This window comes from Tamandua tetradactyla, chromosome 1, assembly GCF_023851605.1.
Source record: "Tamandua tetradactyla isolate mTamTet1 chromosome 1, mTamTet1.pri, whole genome shotgun sequence".
Taxonomy (NCBI): domain Eukaryota; kingdom Metazoa; phylum Chordata; class Mammalia; order Pilosa; family Myrmecophagidae; genus Tamandua; species Tamandua tetradactyla.
Genome location: NC_135327.1, coordinates 145,254,824 through 145,267,624, shown reverse-complemented (window position 1 = coordinate 145,267,624; position 12,801 = coordinate 145,254,824). Strand labels below are relative to the sequence as shown.

The 12,801-nt window shown below is 37.2% G+C and overlaps 2 long non-coding RNA genes and 1 pseudogene across 2 annotated transcripts in view; 2 read left to right on the top strand and 1 right to left on the bottom strand.

Moving 5' to 3' along the window:
* LOC143687281 (uncharacterized) overlaps window positions 1-12,801 on the top strand; it is a 123,039-nt gene that overhangs the window by 73,509 nt on the left and 36,729 nt on the right. The gene's annotated exons all lie outside the window — the stretch shown is intronic.
* The window catches only part of LOC143686805 (uncharacterized), a 37,067-nt gene continuing 28,301 nt past the window's right edge, over window positions 4,036-12,801 (bottom strand). Inside the window, exon 4 of the long non-coding RNA XR_013177277.1 lies at window positions 4,036-4,207. This is a non-coding gene — a long non-coding RNA (uncharacterized LOC143686805). The remainder of the gene's footprint in view (window positions 4,208-12,801) is intronic.
* On the top strand, window positions 8,223-10,609 carry LOC143679238 (mitochondrial fission regulator 2 pseudogene; annotated as a pseudogene).

The window sequence follows — 12,801 nt, the reverse complement described above, 5'->3', positions numbered from 1 at the left end:
AGAGGAAGTATCAGGTGGCAGCTTCAAAGAAAATTCTTTGAGAGACGGTTGATATGTAACTTTTGCCCCTTATTATTTATTCTTTCCTGTAACTCAGATGCTGTCTTGGACCATGAGGCCTTGGCCATATCTTTAGGTTGTGGAGTGGTGAGCAGAAAGGAGCCAGATTCCTGAGTACTTCTTAGAATAGAGTTGCCCGCCCGTTTTGAATTACACAATTAAACTTTTATTTTGTGTAAGCCATAGTTATTTTTTTCTCTAATACCTGAACCTAATACTAACAGACATAACTAGTATAGGATAGGATAGGATGATGTAGTTTAATAAAATATAGTAGTGTAACATTTTAAATGTTTATGGGTATTTTCAAGCTTGGTGTTTTAAATTCAGTTTTTCAAACTATTTGGGCTTAAACCCCAGCTACTCCATTTATGGACATATGGTCTTGAACTTTTCAATCTTTTTTTTTTTTTTTTTTTTTTTTTTTAGAGGGAGGAAGGGAAGGAAAGACAGAGAGAAGGAAGGAAGGAAGGAAGAAAGGGAAACATCTTTAAACATTTTCTTGTTTTATTGTATTTTGTTTGTTTGTTTGTTTTTTACATGGGCTGGGGCCGGGAATCGAACCGAGGTCCTCCGGCATGGCAGGCAAGCACTTTGCCCGCTGAGCCACTGCGGCCCGCCCGCTTTTCAATCTTTTGTGCCTCAGTTTTCTTACAGAGATAATAATAGAAACTACCTCATATCGTAGTTATGAGGAGTAAATGAATTTAAATATATAAAACACTCAGGCCAGTGTGTGTCATAGCAAATAATAATATAAGCTATTATTGTTATTAGTATTATTTGTAATCATCCTCCAAAGAAAAAGCACATTCTATGCAATGTTTTCAAGTGTCTGTCCTCTCTCTGTATCAGAACTGTTTATTAGCAAAGTTTTATTGTCCCATAGATGAATAATGGCTTTTCACTTTTGTGTGAAAATTTTTTTAATTTATGAAGTTGGGAATCTTTTCATATATTTTCAGCCATTTACATATTTTTCTGATGAACTTCCTATTCATGTCCTCTGTTCATTTTAGTGTTATTTTTTTTTGTGTGTGTGTGAGTGTTTTTGTTTTTTCCTGTGTTGGGGGGAATGTTGCTTTTTTTTGTAACAGCTCTTTCATGTATTAAGAAAATTAGGCTTTTTTCTGCTATGGGTGATGCAAACTTTTCGCTAATTTTTCATTTGCCTTTTGACTTTATTTTTATATACATAAATTAAATTTTTAAAAATAGCACAAATGATCCTTGTTCTCCATAATAACATCTGAGCTAGTGTCTCCCTCTTAGAAAGATCTTTCTCACTCTGGTGTATAAAAATAATCCCCCTATGTTTCCCCTTAGGACTTTGCAGATTAATTCATATCAAAAATCTTTTATCCATCTGGAATTTAATTTGGTGTAAGCAGTGAGATAAGGATTGAAGTAATTCTACAGATGACTGGGTTGCAGGGTTGACAGAATGAGCCCTGTGATACATAAATCCTCAGAAGTTACAGCCTACTATTATCCACACAACAGACAGTTTTTAAAAATAGCATGCCAGGAACCATCAGGCTGGGGATGTTTGGTGAGCTTGACTTCTCAGCTCTCATCCTTTGTGGGAAGCACATAGGCTGTTTGCAATGACATTTTGTATTTTCAGAGTAAGGTCCTGCCAGGCCCAGCATAATTGCTTTACCAGATGGCAAATCTGCCTATCACACATCACATGCCTGGCTCTAATTTCTAGGTGGGGGCCACCATTTCTTCTGCTGCCACCAGGGCCATCTTGTTACCTGTTCATAGGTTAGACAATAATATCAAGGTATTTTTATCCCTGGCAACCGTGCTAATGATGACCCATCTGTGGATGTGTGTAGTCAGGTACCTCACATATTTCAAGGCCAAGGAGGAGTTGAGCCCAGCAGGCTGGACCAGGACGACAACTGGGCTCCATCTTCATGTTTTTCAGGTGGTTTGCCGGGGGTTTTTATGGGCAGTTTGTCATAACAGCTGAGAATACAAGCTCCAGAATAAAAATGTCTGGATGTATATTTTTATCCTGCCACTTTTGAGCTATGGGTCTTACAGTCACATTTATTCCACCTGTTTGGGCTTTGGTTTCTCATCTGTAAAATGAGATAATAACAGTGTGGTGATTAAATGAATAAATATATATAAAACGTTGCTTGGCAATAAGTGCTTGATAAATATTAAAAAGGTATTTCCCAATTCAGATGATAAAAAATAATTCCTCTATGTTTTCTCTTAAGACTTTATACAGATTCATTTAGATAAAAATTGCAACATTTATAAACAAATGTTATACAATAAAACAAACATAACTATAACAAAATTAAAACATTTATAAGAAAAAAGGTATTATGACTTAATAGCATCATTATTACTATCATTTGACTAATTCGTTTCATTTGAAATGTCACCTTTGTTATATAGCAAATTTGTATATGCATTTGAGTCTAGTTCTGGATTCTATTCATGATTCATTTGTCTAGCGTAATAACATTTCCTTTATAATATGCTTTATTTGGTAGAACTTGCCTAACTCATTATGCTTCCTTTTCAGAAATTTTTTTTCTCCCTAAGCTTGAATTTTGATATTTACACAAAAATTTTAGAACCAGATGCTCTAATTTTTACAAACTCAGTTAATATTTTACTGAGGCTACAACAGATTTACATATTAATTTAGAGAGAAGTGACATTCCTACCAAATTAGCTTTCCCTATTTCAAATTAAGGAAATCTCTCCTTTTATATTCAAGCTGTTTTACTTTATAAATATTTCTCTAAAGAATTTTATAGTTTTCTTAGTCTCCTTTATATAGTTCCTGTACTTTCCCTGTTAAAGTTATGGCTATTTTTCTTTTTCTTTCCTTCCCTCCTCACTTCTTCCCTCATCCCTTCCTTTGTCCCTTCCTACTTTTTCCCTCCCTCCCTCCCTTCTTTCTTCTGCTTTCTTCCTTCCTTCTCTTCCTCATCTTCCCCATTCTACTAAATAAATGGCAACAGTTCTTTATATTTTCTCATTATGTCTTATTTGTACATGGGATAATTGTCAATTGCATCTTGTGAACCTGAATTAGAAAAACTAATGTAGATCTTTTAATCTTGTCTCCCTCATTGCAATTATGTATAATTACCATAGGTTTGAAGGAAATAAATGAAACAAGAGAATACTTGTTTTAGAAGAGAGGTCCCAGAGGAGAAAGCACCTGCAGAGAGCAAATGGAGAGGGAGTAAATGCAGCTGAGAAGAAGGGTAACTGTGATGGATTGGGGTAATATCCCCAAAGCAGATTGACTGGGAACAACACAGAAATTGTGGGGTATGACCAAGGCTGTATACATGGGGCTGAATACTTTCCGTTATTAAAAAAGATTGAATTAAAACTAGATAAATTAAGCATCCTTCTCAAGGAGATAGACATAAAAGAACAGAAACTAATTATTTATAAAATAGAAAATTAATAGCAGTGAGAGAAATACAAGGGCCTTTGTTAAAAAACAATCTCTAAGCCAAACTAGATAAAATCAAAAGAAGTTTTTTTAAGCAGAGAGAAAATTCAAACAAAATTAGAAAAGTAAAAGGTAGTAACAGTATGCGGCTTTTATTATTAAAAAAAAAAAATGTCCTCTATATCTGTTTTAGTTTGTTAAAGCTGCTGGAATGTATTACACCAGTAATGGAATGACTTTTAAAAAAAGAATTTATTAAATTGCAAATTTACAGTTCTAAGGCTGTGAAAATGTCCAAATTAAGGCACCAACAAGAGGTTACCTTCACTTAAGAAAGGCCTATGCGTCCCGAATACCTCTGTTAGCTGGGAAGGAACATGGTGATGTCTGCTAGCTTTCTCTCTTCATTTCCTAAGGCTTCCCTGGGGGTGTTTTCCTTCTGCATTTCCAAAGATCTCTGGCTGTGTGCACTCTATCAGCGTTAAAGCTTTTTTCCAAAACGGTTCCTTAAAGGGCTCCAGTAAGCAACCCTACCTTGAATGGGAGGAAACACATCTTAATGGAAACCCCCTAACCAAAAGTTACCACCTTGGGTGGGTCACATCTCTATGGAAACAATCAAAAGCTCCCACTCAGCAATATTGAATGAGGATGAAAGAACATGGCTTTTCTGAGATACATGACAGTTTCAAACCAACACAGCACCTATGACAATAAAATAAAATGAATGATTTGGGAGAAAAGATAAATGACTAAATTGAATCAAGAAGAGGAAAAAATACAACAAAGAACTTTGTTTTATTAAAGAAATTCTCCGAATAAAGATCCTGCAGAATTTAACAAACTTTTTAAATATTAAAAGAAAAATGGATATTTCCATACTTTTAAACTGTTCGATATTATAGAAAGAGAATGAAAGCTACTTATGTAATTTTAAAAAACTGGCATAACTCTGATACCAAAGAGATAGTAGATAGGATCCTGGAGCAAGACTCCCTGGCTAGGATTTATTAGCAAACTTTCACTTTTACAGGCACAGTTTTGAGCATGCCTCAAATAATAATTATGTGTCCCTCATACAAACTCCGTGACGGAGGGATAACTATTATCCTCACTTTGTAGATGAGGAAACAGAAGAAGTGAGAGGACAAGGAACTTGTTTGTTATCTAAGGTCACACACAGCTTGTGAAGGCCGTGAGAGGCAGCATGGAACAGTGCCCTAAAGCATGTCCTCTAGCCTCAAACTACCTGAGTTCAAATTCTGGCTTTCCCATATTCTAGCTGCACAACACTAAGGAAGATATTTAATTCCTTTGTGCTTCAGTTTTCATATGTGTAAGCTTGAGAAATAAGTGAAATAATCATATAAATAATTGAGAACAGTCTCTGGAACATAGCAAAGATTCCTTAAATATGATGCTGTTATTGTTTTCTCAGTTTGCCAGGGCTGCTATGACAAATGCCACATATTTCTTGGCTCAAGCAACAGGAATTTACTGTCTCAGAATTTGGGGGCTAGAAGCCCAAAATCAAGATATTGGCATGCCATGCTTTCTCTGGAGTCATAGTGTTCTAGTGATGGCTTTCCAGCAATCCTCTGCCACATGGCAACCTGGCAACCTGTCTCCTTGAGTTCCTCCTGGGGTTTTTACTAAGTGACGGCATCAGACTTTCCTCTGCTGATAAGGACTTCAGCCATATTGGATTAAGGTCCACCCTGATTCAATCTGGCAGAATCCAAACAGAATTTTCGAAGTCCTATTTTCAAATATAATTTAAAAAATTAGCCACTAAGACCAAGTTGAGTTTAACATAGAAATACAAGGCTGTTTATTCATCATTTTAATATTCAATATAAAATATATATATTTATATGTGCAATCATATCAATAGATAATTACAACACCATTCCTGAATTTAAAAAAATAACAACAAAACAACCTAAGACATCTAACTTATGAACAGTAAATTCTCCCTAAAAATGGTAAGTAATATCTATATTAAATAAGGAGCCAACATCAAGCTTCATGGTCAATTCACTAGAGCAGAGGGTCTCAACCCTCTGAACATGGGAATCACCAGGGGAGCTTTAAAAAAATACTGATACCTGAGATCTACCCCAGACTAATTAAATGAGAATCTCAGAGAGTTGGGACCTAGGACAACAAAGTAGAGAATACCTGCCTGACCAAATAAAATAAAATAAAATAAAATAAAATAAAAAGCTAATTGAAATAAAGAACTAAACCAGGCTGCATACCACGATTATTGTCTTGTAAGGTTATTTTGGAAGTTCTTATTCATGTATAAATATCATAAATTATAACCAATGCTATTATGTACTTGGAAAACCCCAGGGGAATAAACTGAAAAGCTTGAAGAATTTAAGAGAATTTACTCAATTCTCTTAATTACAAAGGTAACTTTCCTATGCATCTATAATAATAATAATAATAATAATAATAATAATAATAATAATACAAGTTAGAAGATGTAATGACAAGATTTTGTTTAGAGTAACAAAAAGAAAATAGACACCTAGATAAAGGATATAATAAAATTGAGTTTTGAAACAATAGCCTAAATCTGTGACTTTCTAAGTGCTTTCTGGAGTCCTGGGTCAACGGTAACCTAGTATGCAGTGAACGAAACAAGTAGGGTTAAGTAGGAGGGCATGGGATCCCCAACCCTGCTTTAACTTAAACAGCTCCACTTCTTCTCCTTTTCAATGTTGAACTTCTGCAAAGATTTTATGTGAAGAAAGGTTTTGCCACTAACAACAACTAAAGATTTGAAAACCTCTAGCCTCGATAACACGTTCTTTAAGAAATCCAGTTCCCCTTGCTCTTCAATTAAGGTTAGTTCATTCATTTGTTCATTTAATCACTTTTCAGTATCATTGACTACCCACAACATACAAAAATTACTAACATTTGTTCAGTACCTACTAGGTGCCAGCCACTATGCTAGATGCTTTATGTGTTTGATTTAATCATTGTAGACACCAAGTGAGGAAGGCGTCCAAGTTTCCAAGCTGCCAGAACGTGCTATTCCGGGAACAGAATGGCTTTGAAAAGGTGGAATTTATTATGTTGCAACTTTACAGTTCTAAGCCTGTGAAAATGTCCAAGTTAAAGCAAGGCTATAGAAATGTCCAATCTAAGGCATCTGGGGAAAGATACCTTGGTTCAAGAAGACCAATGACATTCAGGGTTTCTCTCTCAACTGGAAAGGCACATGGCAAACATGGTGGCATCTGCTAGCTTTCTCTTCTGGCTTCTTCTTTCATGAAGCTCCCCCAGGGGCATTTTCCTTCGTCATGTCCAAAGGTCTCTGACTGCGTAGGCTTTCATAGTTCTCATGGCCCTTTCACTTTCTCCAAAATGTTTCCTCTTTTAAAGGATTACAGTAAACTAATTAAGACCCACCTGGAATTTGTAGAGTCACATCTTCTAATCAAAGGTTAATACCCACAATTGGGCATATCACATCTCTGTGGAGATTATCTATTTAAGTTCCAACCTACAGTACTGAATAGGGACTAAAAGAAATACGGGCCAGGATTAAAACATGACTTTTCTAGGGCACATAATCATCTCAAACTGGCACAGAAGGTGTTTTATATTTTACAGACAAGGAATAAAATTCAAAGTAAGGAACTTGCCAAAGATTTCACAAATGGTAAGAACCACAGCTTTAAATTGAAAATATTTCCTCCTAATTTCAGAGCTCCTTTTTTCCCTTATTATGTTCTTACCATATAGGAAATAGTGGTGATGGCATTTGAGATAATGACAATGATTGGGATGATGCTCATGACCCACTGAAATATTGATGAAGATGCTGATATTGGTGCATATGGAAAAGGAAATGGAGGTGATATTGGTGAAGGTGATGGATATGGGTTGTTTATGATTCTAGTAATAGAGGTGGAGTTGGTCTCTACAATGACTCACTCTTCTGTCAACTGAGATGGAATGACAGGGGCCAGGACTTGTCCTGGACACTCCGTGTTGAAAATCTTCCATCATAAAGAGAAGCAGTCCTATCTATTGGGTTTGGAAAGTAGAGAATGAGGGTTCAAAGGAGGTAAAGAGGTGTGGAGTCAGAGGACTTAGGCTGAAACTGAGTCACCAGCAAAGACTGCTGACTGGAGCACTTTGTCCACATCTGGCAGTTCTTGGAATTACGTTATTACTACATCTATTGCACATGTGCCAAAAGACCCTGCCTCTGTGCTTAAGTGGAAGAAATGGAAGCAGATAGTACAAAAAGCCTTTCGGATTACTGATTGTTTTTGTCTGAAACCTTGAAATTATGTAAGACATGTTGCACGGTAGACACAAAGGTTCGTATTAACTAAATAGGGTATTTTGTTGTGAATACTGGCGTAAACCTGTCCCATACAGCTTGTGCCAGGGCCTGATCAATTTTAAATAAGCTATTCCCTGAAGTTCTGGGTCAAAGAACTGAGCAGAAAAATCTCAGTCTGTAGTAACTCTATCTACACAGAGGACCCCCCTCAAGACCCTGCCTAAAACAACAAGTCCTCCCATCTTTATTACAATATGACACAGGAAAATTTACCTATCAAACAGTTCTGATGAAACAATGATGTGAACTAGAAAGCAGGACTTTGTAGAATCTATGAAATAAAGATTCTTATTTTTAATAAGATCTGTCACCATTTCAGATCTATATGAAATTTAAATAAACACAATGGGTAACTATCATAATTAACAAGTCCGAGTTTGAGGAATTAGAGTTGACCAGATGATTCAGTTGTGTCCCAAGTGAGGTGTTATAATTGCAAAATTATTACTTTACTCCAAGCAATACTAAATGCTTGTTCTATTTAAGAGGTAGTAGCTCTTTCTATCCAAGTAAAAATGCAGCACACATACCCAATTTTTGGACTGAAAGTAGAAGATTATTAGTATAATTTATGTAAATGGACTGCTCTATTCATGTGAAGGTAATTGGTATCTCTCAGTCATATGCTAATCATTACATAAATAGATTATAAATAATCATGTGAGAGGATTCATTTTCGAGTTGAAAGCCTACTTATTTGAAAGGTCTATTATATTATCATGAGACCTGAAAAGAATTGACTCATGTATTCTGATGCTTTAAAAATAAAAATTTTGTTTGGTGTTTTGAAAATTGTATTTGTTAAAGTTTAGTAGGCTTAAGATATGATTAAGATCTAGAGCAGTAATTCCAATCTTTCTGGAACTTATTAAATATGTTTGTTTTAGTGACAGTCTTTGGGAGGAAGAATGGGCATAAAGTTCTTTCCTTTAGTGTGTGTTCTAGTTTGCTTGCTGCTGGAATGCGATATACCAGGCTTTTAAAAGGGGGGAATTTAATAAGTTGCACTTCCACAGTTCGAAGGCTATGAAAATGTCCCAGCTAAAGCAAGGCTATGGAAATGTCCAATGTAAGGTATCCAGGGAAAGATACCTTGGTTCAAGAAGGCCGATGATATTCAGGGTTTCTCTCTCTGGCGAATATGGTGTCATCTGCTAGCTTTTCTCCCGGCTTCCTGTTTCATGAAGCTCCCCAGAGGGCATTTTCCTTCTACATCTCTAAAGGTCTCTGGTTGTGCCAGTGGTTCTCCTGGCTCTAAAAAGGGACTCTCCCCAAAATGTTTCCTTTTTTAAAGAATCCTAGGTCCACCTGAAATGGGTGGAGTCACATCTCCCTGTAATTAAAAGTTAATACCCACCCCAGCTGGCCGAAATTCCAGCTACAGAGCGCAACCCGGGGCAAATGGCCGAGTGAGGGGCCCTGGGCGACGCTGGGGAGCCTGGGGAAAGCCGCCTCCACTGGTGACTGGAGGCCGAGCCCGGGAAGTACTGGGCAGGAATGGTCTGCAGGCTGGGCCCTGAGCTCAGGCATCAAGAAATTGATAATGCTTCCTTGAACTTGTTTCTGAATTTGCTTCATCAGTGTCTCTCTTACTGCATATCCTAAGAGAGATGCTGGAATATTTTGGTATTCCCATAGACTAGATTTTGCCAATTTGGTAAAATAAAGAATATAGATCAGCTTGAAGTATTGTTCGCATTTTTGGGAAAATTCTTCCTTTAGGACCTTGTCCAAGGCCTAATTTTGAGTTAATCCCATTCTTGAGCTCTATAGACTAACTGTGGATCTACAGTCCCATCTTTTGCTGATGTTTTGTGTGTGGCAAATGATGAAGAAGCCCATTATCTCAGATTTTGAAATAGTATATGGAAAAATGAAGAACAGAATGCTGGCATTTTCCATCCTTTGAGGGTAGTTTGTGATCCATCACCCCTTGCTCTGAGATGTGACAAATGATTGGAAAATGATCTGCCTGTAAGTGAAGCTGCAATAAAAAAAAATAGCTGCCCTTGCAGATGAGCTCACTTTTCTTCACTCCCAGTTTGCTGCGATTGTGGAAATGCAGGAACTGAAAAATAGTGCAAATTCTGGCTCCTTTGACTTGAATGACTGGCCTAGTTAGTGGTTTGGACCAAATGCTGTCATCAGGGACTACTCATCTGAGAGGCGAGCCAGATCAGTTTCCAAGTTCAGTGTGTCCTGCTCTTCCTCCTCCTCCTCCTCCTCTTCCACTGTGTCCTCCTCAGCTGTCTTCTCACCAGCCTCCATGTCCTCCTCCTCCTCCTCCTCCTCTTCCACTGTGTCCTCCTCAGCTGTCTTCTCACCAGCCTCCATGTCCTCCTCCTTCCATACAACCAGAAGCTAGTATTTATGACTCCGGAAATTCAGCAGCTGGTATTGAAAAACAGCACCCAGGTGCCAGGAACACCAGTTATAGCCATCATTTAAAAAAACAGAGAAATAAAGATGTTCCAAACATGTTGGATGTTCTAAAGGATATGAATAAGGTTAAACATCGAGTTATTGAATGGTCACCTGCAGGCAGACCCATTGGTAAGGAGAGAAGGCACAGCTCACACTGGGACCCTGTGTCTTTAATATACCATGCCTTGAAAAAGAAATTTGCCTTCCAAGAAGATGATTCCTTCAAGAAAGATAATAGGTCTTGGGAGTTTTCTCCATTTTCTAGTGCAGAAACTTCAAGGTTTGAACATCACATTTCACAGAGCTAAAGGAAGAACTGACCTGCAGCAAAGACACCATCCCAGCTGTCAGTATCCGAGCCATTCTTCACTGCAGCCGCTCCAGCATGTCCACCCTGCCTTCTCAGGCTCATCTTCAAACAGTTTACTCAAGCCCCAACCCTGAGATCTGTTAGGGCAGAGATCTGAGGAATCTTGATGAATTTTAAGAATACTTGTCTCTGGTTTTGGAAAACCCAACAGCTAACTGGCAATTGAGTTTGGGTTGTTTTTTTTAAAGTATGGATTTTTTTCCCCCATGTATGTTAATGTTATTGAATGCTGAATACACAGTTTGAAGGATTTTCCTACAGCTTAATATTAAATGACTTAATGTTCCTCATCAGGGAACAGTAGGATCTCACCATGAGGTAACAGAACCATTTTAGTGGATTAAGGAATTAATGTCAATTAGGTCTGTATTATACTCTTCAGCAAATGCTATTATTATGTTTGCATTCTTTAATACTTTTTAAAGCAATTATGACTTCTGAAGAGCCTTGCATCTTTTAAATATTGATAGTGATGTGGTTTACTTGGCGTCCAGCAACTTTTCTAATAAGATAAAATTATAATTTCTTCATTAAAATAGTCTTAGTTGGAAGTATATAGGTTGAGCCACCTAAAACTCCTTCTGAGATAGATGTTCCTTTCCTTAGAGACTGATTTTTATTGCTCAATGTTAGAAGTGGAAGGATTGAAAGGATCTTGACAAATTTTGCCCACACTTGTTTTGTACATGCCTCATATATGTTTCCTTTGTTCCTTATTGCATTTATTCTCCATTCCTTTATAAATAAAGTGTGAAATAAATGTTCATTTTGAGGTTGGAAAAAAAAAGTTAATACAATCAGGTGAGTCATATCTCCATAGTAACAATCAAAAAGCTCCCAGTCAGCAATACTGAATGAGAATTAAAGGACATGGTTTTTCTGGGGTCCACCACAGATTCAAATTGACACAGTGTACATCAAAATTACCTAGAGACCTTGTTAGAAATATAGGTAGCTGGGCCCTATCCCCAGATTTTCTGACTTAGTGGGTCTGTATGGGGGCCAAGAATTTTCATTTCGAAGAACTTCCTGGGTGATGTTGATGTTACTGGTCCAGGGACCAAGCTCTGAATGATTGGTATGGACTAAGACCCAAAGTGCTGGGAGAAAGTCTGGACAGTAGCCTTTATGGTCCCTTTTACCCCAGTGCTGAGTGTGTGCAGCCTATGTGGAAGCCATATCCCTCTGAAAGGCTTTGATTTTGTTTCCATCAGGTGCTCTAGAGGCCTTGGCACTTGGCAGCAAAGAGTCCTTTAATGTTTATTTATTAGTTTCTCTGCCCCAACTTGAGTGAGGGGAGGCCTGTGTTTATGAATTCCACAAGAACCTTTCCGTTCTCAACCCAGAACTCAGGCCAAGACACGCAAGTTTCTTTGTAGTCTCCTTTGCCATTGGACAGATTTTTTTTTTTTTAGTTCCCTCTGGCCACTGAAGTTATGCATCCCCAAGTATTCTAGCTTTATGTGGCGTTCATATGTTTTGTTTTCCTTTAATTTCAGCTCCTTCTTTACTACTTCTTTCACTCTTTCTTTGAATTTCACTTATTCTTCTTTAAGTTCTTGACATGAATACTTAGATCATGATTTCTCTATCTTGCTTCTCTTCTAATACGGACTCCAACTTTCTTCCTGGAATGGGCTCAGGTCTAAACCTTTTCCCAAGTGCCTATTAAAATCTAAACCCCGTAGTTAGAAAGATCAGCAAATTACCCAGGGTAATCAGTCATTAGGTCTTGCTCACCACCCTGGGTTTCAGCCTCCTCTTTGTTATTCTTGTTTTTTATTCCTAGGGATTTCCTTCTTTTTTTTTACTAGCTCAGATTTGCATTTGAAAGTCTTCTACTTTGTGAGACTTTCTAGATGTTTTACAGTGAGGCTTTTCAAGATATCTGTTTTGTCATATTGTAGAAACAGAAGTTTAAATTAAGAACAAGACCTACAGTGAGAAAACATGAAATAATGCCTGTAAAGGTCTTAGCTCAATGCCTGTCATAGAGGAGATTCTTGATAAACATTAACTGCTATTATTATTATTATTATATTTGTATTCCTAAATATTAACTGCTATTATTATTATTATATTTGTATACCCAGATCGCAATCATTTACTAGAGGCATAGGCAAGGAATGG